Below are 11,691 nucleotides of genomic sequence, written 5' to 3' on the forward strand. Positions count from 1 at the left end.
CCATGGAACATCAACAAACTAAATTGATCATTATTTTTAAAATTCGGTATTAAAACAGTAATGTAAATTCCAAATAGAAAACATCATTTTTCTTTTAACTTTTTATTTGAATGGTATTTTATAGACAAAGTCTAAAATTACATCTACGAAAAGCCAATAATTACTTTCGGAATCATAGAGTCATTTATTAAGTAATACATTTGAGAAGAAGCCATGGCTTTAAGGATATTCAAAAAATAAGTTTAGAGCAGGAATGGTATAATTGAAGATTTGTGAATTAATACAAACTTCATTCTGAAAAGATAAATCTTTATTAAGCCAATTTGTGATACTAAGAAATATTAATCAGTGCAAACATTAATATCATAATTTAATTTCCTTGCCTATGTGGTAGAATTGTACTTCCTTCTAGGTTTGAGATTAAGAGAAATTTCATTTCTTACACATCTTTAAGGGACTTATAATTATGTTCTGTAGAACTGTATTGAAGAGTTATAGATTTTAATATTTACTTGCACATCACATTGTTGTTTTCATAATTTTTATAAATTCTTATGGAGGCAAATTCATATTATCACCAGTTAGGTCTATGACTTTACTTCCCATTGGAAAGGTGGCTGTCTAAATAGAAGAATCCTAACTATTTTACCAGACAATACTTCTACTTGTTTGAAATAATAAGAACTAAACAGGATCCAATACGTTATTGAAGTTTAAGTCATTGATGCTCAATTCATGTCTCAGTACTGGTCAATGCCATCAAAATAAAGTTGTTTTTTTTTTTTTTTTAGTTAGGAAACAATGTGTTGCTTCATAGTTCAAAAATACAAAGCAGTTAAATACATTAGTTAATTGTTACAGCATAATTCCTGCATATAGGTGATTTGGTTGGCTAATGAGTGTAAAAGAAATTTATTATAAAATATTAAAAAATATATCATAGAATCTAAAGATGGTCACAATCCTTTACCTCTCCCTGTATCTATATCCTTTGGGCATGTGACTTTGCAGCCTTTGTAGCTATAAAAACAGAGCTCTTCCCACAGGGTAAAACTGACCTAAACTTTTAACTATTTTGATCTGAGAGAATGTTGTGGGTATGGGTTCTGTGGAGTGGATTTCCACTTTATATCTCAAAAGCTATGTGCATTTCTGTTTACTCTTATGTCTCAATCATTACCACCATAAGAATATGGCCAGGCTACCCTAATACAGAATAAGAGACATGTGAAGAAAAACTGATCACCTCACTCCAGAATATTTCAACAGCTATCCAACATGCAAAAAGCAGGAGAGGGCCCACTGAGGTCAATAGCGCTTCCCAGCCCATGTCTGCAGATGAAGCGAGCTGTATGCACTTACTCTATTTTTCCGCAAGAGCGTCAAGGCCATTTTTTTATGCATGATTATTGTGACTTTAGATAATTGTTAAAAAAAAACTATTTAAAATATTTTAAACATCTACCTTAAGTTGTTTGAGGATTAAAATGTGAACAAATTAATTGCATGGTGTTCTCATAATAAATCTTTTAGATTATAAACTCTAAGGTCTTAAATCATATTGTTAGTTTCCTTTTCATAATGTCTCAAACATTTGCACTTGAATGACTTAGCAATAACTCATTAGAAAAGGGTGGAATGAATTAGTGATATGAGAAAAAAAATAAATAAAAATCTATAAAAACTTATAGATTTTTTATGACCCCAGTCCTTAATGTTTGAATGAAATAAATAGCTGGGGGAAAACTCAAAACAATTAATCTCTAATTTACATTTATTTTTACTAAAATATTTTCCTATTCTAGACAGAATTGAATCTTAGTAGATTAAACTATATTTTAATTAAAATTCTTATGTTTAGGGAAAACTCGGTTCTATCATTTTAGGTTTCCTTCAAAAATCACAAGTACAACTAACACGAAAATGAATTAAATTCATCTTACTTTATCTACATATAAAAAAGATAAAAGTATAATCACAGAGACATTCAAGTGATAGAATAAATAGCATAAAATGCAATTAGAGTTTTTGAACCAAATTATGAGGGTTTCATATCTTTACTTCTCTTTAACTTTGGATCCAGCTTGCTCAATGTCATATTAAATCTATAGTTATAAACTATATTATTATAATATTTCTATAAAATGTTCACAATAAACCCACTGAAGGTACTTCCTTTAAACAGTAAACCACAAATTGATCACAGCGTTAACCAGTGTTAACTTCTGTAATTCTACGGTGGTACATAGTTTTCATTTAGATTGAAAAAATAACATTATTGCAACAAAAAAAACTCAATCAGTAATAAGTTTCAAAGCTCACAGGAAAAACCTGTCCTTCGTTTAATTCAAAACTCTTCCAGGCCATTCTTTTGGTAAGGAGTCTGATGTTTAAGGATCGATGTTAGTTAACAAAAGTAGTAGACAATAAAAAATGCTTTATTTTCAGGGATATGCAAGTGAAGACTATTTTCTCTTTTTATCTCTGTTATTTTTAATTTATCTCATTCTTAAACTTTTTACTATAAAAATGTTTTCATTTATTCCCTTTTAAAATAGCTGTCTCATATGTATTTGTTTTTCAGCACATTTAAGGCATTTGCCAATCTCTGCCTTTCTTTGTGATTACCTCCTCTGATAATTACTTGTTTTCCCACTGGAGTGTGCTGGATTTTTATGTTTTGCTCTATGACCTGAGAGTAATGTAGACTAATTAAAAAACTATGTCATTTTTCTTTGTATGTTAGTAAAAATTAGAAAACATAATATAAATGCTAATGCCTGGAATTGTCAGGCTGCTTAAGTTGTCAGGCTGCTTAACATAATAATCTCAGGATCCATTCATGCTATTACAAATGGCAGTATTTCATCTTTTCTTATGGCTGAATAATATTTCATTGTATATATGTACCACATCTTCTTTATCCAATTATCTATCGAAGGGCACTTTAGTTGTTTCCATGAACATACAACGCGATACACATATGACATCTTATTGACTTGTACACTTGAAATCCATATAATTTTATTAACCAATATCACCCCAATAAATTTAATATAGCAGAAAAAGAGGCTGTTATAATCTCTGTACCTAATTAGTTGTCACAGAAATGCAACCAGTTCTAATCAGCTCAATGACATGAAGTGATCATCTACCATGTGCAAAGTTTAGGAACTACATAAATGAAGAAACCTCTACCATTATTTTAAAGATTTTGCAGTCTCTTATTTGAGGTAGACATTGAAATACATAATATAATGTGATAAGTGCAATAACAGTCTTATGTTTAAGGTATAGAAAAGTGATTCTGTTCATTTAGGCAATTTGAAATTTCCATAAAATGAGTGCCTTCTTTGACAAACTTCTGATTGTATCCTCAAATTCATTTTCTTTTTATTCCAGAGGATATGGCCCTCCCAACTGCCTATTATAGGTACCAATCTTCCTTGTAGCTGTGAGTGGCCAGGTTAGCAAGAGTCGTCTGTGCAGTTTCCTTACTTGAGCAAAGATGAACTACCTTGAATTTTATCTCATTTTTCTCTGCTTGCAGGCTGGAATGTGTATTATTTGCATCTCAGCTTGGACCATGCAGAAGAGCCCTATATCCAATAAATGGAAGAGCAAAGGAAGTCAGGAACCTGGATCCCTGAATGACTTCACAGAGCACAGCTGCCCTACTAATCTAAACCAGCTAGACAGTTACATCAGATGAAATGCTTTTGTTTGTGTCTCTTTGTTATAATTATCTTAACTTAGCCTTCACCTTAATCAACACACATTTGAAGTAGCTCTTGGTATTACCATACTAACAAGGATGAAGAACAGAGTAGTTGGAACTAAAGTTGAGAAGGAAGTTAAGAAACCATATTTTAAGAGGCTTAAATGTCATTAAAAATATTATGATGGGAAATAAGATTAAACAGAAAAAACTGATTTGACTGTGAAAGAAAAATGTGTTGTCGAAAATCAATTTGTTTAAAATGACATAAGTTGTCCTTTAAGGAATGATAGCTCAGATACTTAACAAGATGGCAGCACCACGAAGCAGTCAACATGACCCAGATGGACTAGGACACTTTATCTAACCAAGTCCCACACACATTAAAAAAAATTAATATTTTAAGTTAACACTCTCTAGTTGAACTTATAAGTCCTATCAAGTATCTTTCAATACAATGAAAGAAACTAGCCATCCATGGATAATGCGGTAACTAGTACACGTCCTAATACTTCCAATATTAATTTGATTTAGAATTTATGACATTCGGTTCCTCTGAGTTTTAGCACACAGTGACATGTCAGTGTATAGCTTTTTAGTCAGTAGAAAATCAATTCCAACTATCAGTCAAGTAGTGACAATTTGTATTTCACTCAAGTAAGAACAGTTAAAACGTATCCTCTTATATCTCCTCTTAAACCATCGATTTTGTTTATGTTCCTCTGTAGATAGTCATAAAAAATGATAATAATAACAAGCAGGGTAGAGGATATGCCTAACTTACAAATGTATATATTCATTTATAACAAAACATGTTTCCCTTCCTCCTTCAAACCTGGCAATTTCCCCTCACTCTTACATACAGAAACTAGATATTTAAATATTATTTTTTTAGGATAAGGTGACCAATGATCCCAGTTTGCCCAGGAATGAGGGGTTTCTTGAGATGCAGGGTATTCAGTGCTAAAACCAATAAAGTTCTGGAGAAAACAGGAGGATTGTTTACCCTATTGCAGGAGGGGATGGGAAGAGAGAGAGAGAGAGAGAGAGAAAGGTGTGTGGGGGCGGGGGGAGGAAGGATAGACAGATGTAAATTAAAGCCTTTAGCATTGGGGACATTTATATTTATAATAATCTAATTTTTAAGCTTTTTCAATTATAAAATTTTTGTTTACCACTCTATTTTCATCTTTGTAACACTGAAGCTGGGAGCCTCAAAATTGACATTTCTCCTTTATCCCTTTATTTCCTCTGTCACTAGGGGGATCTGGAAGGAGAGAGATTTTAGAAGCAGGAAGAAAAGATACTTTCTCTTTCCTATTTATTGCTGTACCTCTCAGCGTAGCCCAATCAATGATATTTTACCTGGACAATCAGGTTTTTCGACAATCTCAGCAGGAGAACCTCATTATTCCTTCTCATACATATCCACATGAACTGGACCATGCTACCGACTCAGCAATTTTAGTTCCCAATCTTTAGTGCCCTTCTCCGAGCTCTTGAGTTACTAGCATCAGCCAGGCAGCATGCCTTCCTCAGGTGTCTCAGCATTGGCTCTATCTGGCCCCTCCCCTAAGCTTCTGGATTCTGATAATTCTGTTTTCTATGGCTCATAGCTACTTCCTACTTTTACTACCTTTATGTTACCTCGATAATCCTTTTTCACTTTTTCAGCCCTCCAAATATAAAATCAGATTACCATATTAAATTTTCTCTAGTATGAATTCCATTTCTCTGTACAAACCTTGACTGATGCAAGCATTACTTTAAAATTAAAACATCCTATAAAAATATTATTAAATAGGTTCTGAAACAAAAATAAATTTCAAAGTTACCAACCAATTAGCTAATTAGCTTTTAGCTAAGGTTGTTCACTATATCAGATTTCCTCCAAATATAATTATGATTTTCTAATAAATAACTAAAAATGAGTTTCTAATTTAAGATAAGACAATTGTCTCACTTTAAAATTTCATCAGGTATTAGAATAAGGAACAAAAGTAAATTTACAAATTTTTTTTTATCTAACTAACATAAATATAGTGCTTATTTTTTAGAAAATGTAAGAAAACAGGAGTTTTATACTCTTTAACTATAAAGATAAACTACTCTCTAGAGCACATTTAATTATGTAGCATATTTACTATTTACTATGTAAAGCTAAAGGAAACTAAAATAGGAAATTATATAGCACATTTAGTTTCCATCCTGTTAATAAATAAATCGCGATGCCTATTGCTCTCTAGCTATAAAAAAAAAAAAAGGTTTATTTATAAGCATCTCTAAATGATTAATTTCTAACATGAAAGTTTCATTACTTTAGGCACAGTTGTAAACCCTTTAATTATATATTAATTTATAATTTAGTTACCTTTCTGAGGTAGGATTATTATCATTCCTATCTACAAATAAGAAAGTGGTGGTGTAAAAAGATTATATAACTTACCCAAAGTCATGTGGATTGTTAGAGCTGGTAGCCAAACCTAAGCAGGCTGATTCCTATTAAATCTCTCTAATTTGCTGTTCTTCATCAAAGAAATACTATGAAAAGTGGCCTATGTCTAGACGCAAGAAGTGACATGAGCTAAATAGTCATCATTATAGAAAATAATACTCTAAATAAACAAGAACAAACACAACAAAATAATATTACCAACTTTTTGTAAGAAGTAGTCAATTATTGGTTTTTATTTAACATCACTCTTTACTTTATGCAACAAATATTTTTTAACTCCTATCTCTACCTACATTGGTCTGCTGCAGAAGAAAACAAATCTCACCAACTGGGTTGGAGATCTGCCTATGAATCTAGTATACATTATAGTTTGAAATTGGTGAGATGTTTTCATGCAGTTTCTTCAATGAGTGACTTTACCTCATTAGGCAGGCAAAATTTGAAGGAGAATTATTTTGTGAGAAAAATATATTTGATTGGTTTCATTACCAATAAAAGAAACATACATCAAAAAATGTAAATTCTTTAGTAAGAACAACATGGCTATATCCTTAATCTATTCTATTATATTATATTTAGAGATTATGTTTAAGATTGGAAAACAATTAAAAGTGGCAAAATATTTACATTTCTCTAACATTCATTAACATTTTATTCATTAGGTTAATATTCATGCTGTATTCTAGATATAACACTGGATTTTTTCTGATCTTAATTTGCTAACTATTCTTCATGGTTATAGAAGGAGCAGGTGGTATGATTCATAGGAAAGTTACTACCAGGGCACTCAGTGTATCCTAAGAATGTGAGCTGGTGTGGCACATAGGATACAAATAAAGAATTGCACGTTCAGTTGGTTTCCTTTATATTTCTGGCTCTTCCACTAGAAAGAATGTTTCCTTTTCTGCAAATGACAAATGCATAGTTTCCTTTTCTGCAAATGGCAAATGCATGAAGCATTTAAAGTCATTTATGTCACAAGTTCTTCTAAATAACGATGACTATTTTATTATTATGGATATCCGAGGCTAGAGACAGAAGAGGAAGATGGAATTTTCTTACATTGTAACCTAAGAACATAGATATTAAGTTAAGAAGAAATAAATGATTAGAAGCTATGATTTTGGTTAAAAGTCCCATTCTTTATCTACCCAAATCAGACTTCTGACTTTATGTGTTATGCTTAAAAGAATTGTGGCATTTCATGAATAATTTTAGAGCGGCACTCTCAAATAAAACTTTCTGCAATAAGGGAAATCTTCTCCCTATTCAGATGTGGCTATTGAGCACTGGAAATGCTAATTGTACACTTGAGAATCTAAATTTTTATTTTATTTATATTAGAATAGCAACCTGTGACTAGTGGTTATCTCATTAGACACTTTAGCTTTGGTATGTAAAGAAATGAGAACCTTTGGGATTTTACAAAATGGATTTCATGGAGCCATGACAACAATGTCAACTGTAACTTAATGCAGCCACCCTAATGCCTATAATCACAGAAACGTCACCCATGACTGTCCTGGCTAAGAGCCTATCTGCAAGAGCTGACAAGCACGAGGATCCCACTTTGTAAGCTGAACACCTGAGACAGACGGTGCTCAAGCTTAACCCAATAGCATCACGGATAGGTGTGCTAAGAGCAGAAAACTGAACTTCTGACCCATCGTAGCCAGTGGCTTGGGACTTTTATTCCTGCACTCATGTAAGACTGTACTTCCTATCTCTATGTGTTTTGTGGGTGCCCGATTGGTTTATCTGAAAAGGTTCCACTCAACAAAACTGGCACCATGGAAAGACACAATAGCATTCAAGAGTGTTACTTTGGTCTACAGCCATGCCACCCTGAACAAGCCTGATCTTGTCTAATCTCGGAAGCGCCTGACCTTGTCTGATCTCGGAAGCTAAGCAGGGTTGGGCCTGGTTAGTACTTGGGTGGGAGACCACCTGGGAAGACCAGGTGATGTAGGCGTAGTAAAAAATAAATTAAAAAAAAAATAAAAAGATCATAAACTGACAAGGTCCTTGTAATCTGTGAGGTCAACCAAGGTTTTCCTCACTTAAAGAAAAAAAAAAAGAGTATTACTTCAGTAGCTGCTTTTCTCGCTCACATCAGAGAGGCTTATTTATGGGTAGAAAATACAAGTCATAGGAGAGAAGATGGCAGAAAATTTTGAGAGTCCACTAACCTCAAACAAAATTCTATGTACTAAGCCTTCTGGATATGGAGGCAGGTTTTAAGCAAAGAACATATCACATACTAGAGCAACAGATGACCCCAGAGATGTGTGTTATAGCCTCATGAAATTATAGAATAAAAAGCTTGAAGGACCATTTATATTAAATGTCTCATTAAATATTTAAATATAAATTAAAACTTAGACATTAGTTTACTTTCTGAGGTTACTAAAAAACAGAATTATAGACATTACTCATTTGATTAAAATTTAAACAAACAATAACAACTAAATGTAGGTTGATAATCAAAGATAGCATAAGCTACCTAACATTATAACCATTATTACTGTCCTGTTTGACAGAAAACTCGGAGATATTAAATAATGTTCCAAGGTGTTTTATTGTAGTATAATAAGAAATATACATTTTGGTCTTAATCCCCAGCTCTTAGCCATAGCTCCTAAAACACTGGTAATTTCCTGTGATAAAAGCAATAGGAGCATCATTTTTAAAATGTTTTTTCCATCCCTGGCTTCCGGAAACTCCAGAGCCATATAGTAGAAATGAGTACCTTTTGTTATTCTAAGAAGCCACTTTTAACTGTGTCCTAAGGTGACTTTTGAAAAGCCCCTAAAGATGGAGGACTGGATACCAGGGGAACCAATCTTCTTATTAGAAAATTGGAACTTTCTGGTTTACCCGCTGAACTCTAGGGAACGAGAGGGGCTGGCGGTTAAGTTAATTAATGGCCAATGATTAAATTGATAATACATATATAATGAAGCGTCTATAAAAACCCAAACCAAAGGGGTTCAGAGACTTTCTGAGTTGGTGAACACATTCACGTGCTTGAAAAGTGACACACGCTAACACTCTGGGGACAGAAGCACCTGCACTTGGGACGTTTTGAAACTTGCCTTATAAATTCGTCCATATACCTCTTTATTTTTATTTTTCAAAATATACTTTATATTAAATCCATACATCTATAAACTGTTTCCCTGGATTCTATGAAATATTCTAGCAAATTAGCAAACCTGAAGAGGGGGCTGTGGGAAACTCTGCTTTGTAGCCAAGTTGGATAGAAGTTGGGGTAACCTGGGGACCCACTACTTGCAACTGGCACCTGGTGGGGAGCAGTCTTGTGGGGCTGAGCCCTTAACCTGCGGGGTCTGTGCTGACTCTGAGTGGTTAGTATAAGAAATGAGTTAAATTGTAGGATACTTGGTGTCTGCTAAGAACTAGAAAATTGCTTGGTGTGAAAAAACCTACACATAATCAGTGCTTGACTGAGAAATTTAAAATGTAGAGGAAGCAGCAGGTGTTGCAGAGAATATAAATGTGGGACCTCAGACGCAAACTCCAGTGTGACTCCAAAGTCTGTTTTGTTCCCCCCCACCCCATATGGCCTGCCTTCCATGACACTGAATTCTACAAGGTTAGGGATGGAACACTTGGGGTCAAAACAAAGCCCTCTCTGTGGAACTTTGGGCCACATTAGGTTGCTCACCAGAGGGAGATCATAAACCCATTCACGAGGAGAGCTCAGTGAATTGTGGCGCTATAGAGGACAGGCCTAAATGTTGTGAGTTATGCCTCATTACATTTAAATGAGTACCAAAGTCATCTTAGCTTTAGTGTTCCTGGATGGAATAAAAACTCATCATTTTCCAGGTGATCTAGAGGGATTACTTACTATCCCAGGATGCAGTAATTTCAAAGTGACAAAGATATCCCCGCATCAGTTGTAAGAATATCTATCAGTGATGTGCTGCTGCACCTGGCATTAACTGGCCTACGAGACACAACTGCTTAATTTTGGGAATTTCACAAGTGTATTGACCCATACTGGTAGCTTGAAACTGGCAATGGTGGCCATGGAAAATTGAATGTTACAGATGACTGACTTCCAGACTTCAAAAAGTTGGTTGTTAAATATTTACCAGCATACCACTGCCCTATGAGGGGCTCTGGTTGGTGAGAGTTACCAAAGTCAAATCGTTCACTTTCACAGTATCATTTAGGTTTTGTTCCAGCTTGTCATGTAATTCTATTCTTACTTCTTCTATGCCTCTGTGAATGCTATTTTCTACTTCTCCCCTCCTCTACCAATAAAAATCCTGCTTATCATTTGTCAGAAAATTTCCCCAGCTACTTTAATTTGTGGTATTTACTATCGTCTGTTATTTCATCTAATCTTATATTTTATATCTTTCAGTTTTAATTTAATCTATTTCACTGTTTTATGTATATTAATCTATTTTGTCAAATAAATGGAAATTATCTTATATTTATTTTTATTTTGTATATTTCATAGCTACAAGCATGGATTCATAGGTCATAATAAGTGCTTGACTGAGAAATGTAAAATGTCAGAGATACAGTGAAAACCCTAAAGATTTTTTATTTACCCTCATTTTCACTTACTTTGCCAACATGCAACATCTAATATATATTTTAGGAGGAAGTCTAGCTCTGACTCCTCTTCTATATTCACACAGGTAGAGAAAAACACACCAACATGCTAACTGGTCACTAAACTTAATGGAGCCATTAAGGCTGCCTGCTTATTGTACTATATTTCCATTGTTCATTTCTTCTACTTGGGCACATAAAGATATCACAAATTTAACATGTCCAAAAATAAGATTCTAGTTTACATCTTTAAAACTGTAGCTCACAAAATCATCCCCATCAAAGTTAATAATAACACCATTGTATCATATAGCTTTTGCTGTATAACAGCCTCCCTCACCTCCCAATGTCATGGTTAAAAACACAGTTTCATTGTTTAACATTTAAGTGAGTCGGCAGGTTGGGCTGAGATCAGCTAGGTAATTATTCTATTGCTCTCAGCTGGGCTCACTGATGCCTCTGAGGTTAGCTTCCAATTAGCTAGATTGGTTCTGCTTTGAGGAGTATACTGGTTATTATCAGAGACAACAAGTGTGATTGGGCTGCACATTTCTCAGCATCTGGAATCCCGTTTGAGCTTGTTGGCATGGAGGCTTAGGGTTCTAATAAGCAAGAGAGAAAGCCCCAATATACGAGTTCTTTTTAAGTCTTACATATTAGTTACATTGGCTAAAGCAACTTACGTGGCCAAGCACGAATTCAGCATAGGGTGACAACAAATAGGATCCAATGGCACAGTTAATCTGAGACAGCATAGGAATTTGAGTCCTGGGCAAAAGGAATGTCTGGTGGCCAGGAGAAATGCAGGATAAGTTGACCATAAGAATGTCACCACCCTATCACTCTGTGCATGAAAATGCAGAAGATATTTTCTCCCTTCTAACACTTCCTTACAGAAGTAACTTCCGCAGGAACAGTTAAGGTT

General features: G+C 34.1%; 1 pseudogene; it reads left to right on the forward strand.

Moving 5' to 3' along the window:
• The first annotated feature begins 8,000 nt into the window (after window positions 1-8,000).
• Window positions 8,001-8,145, forward strand: LOC118614666 (annotated as a pseudogene).
• The last annotated feature ends 3,546 nt before the right edge of the window (window positions 8,146-11,691 follow it).

The sequence above is a fragment of the Rousettus aegyptiacus genome, unplaced genomic scaffold, assembly GCF_014176215.1.
Source record: "Rousettus aegyptiacus isolate mRouAeg1 unplaced genomic scaffold, mRouAeg1.p scaffold_m13_p_2, whole genome shotgun sequence".
NCBI classification, from domain to species: Eukaryota; Metazoa; Chordata; class Mammalia; order Chiroptera; family Pteropodidae; genus Rousettus; species Rousettus aegyptiacus.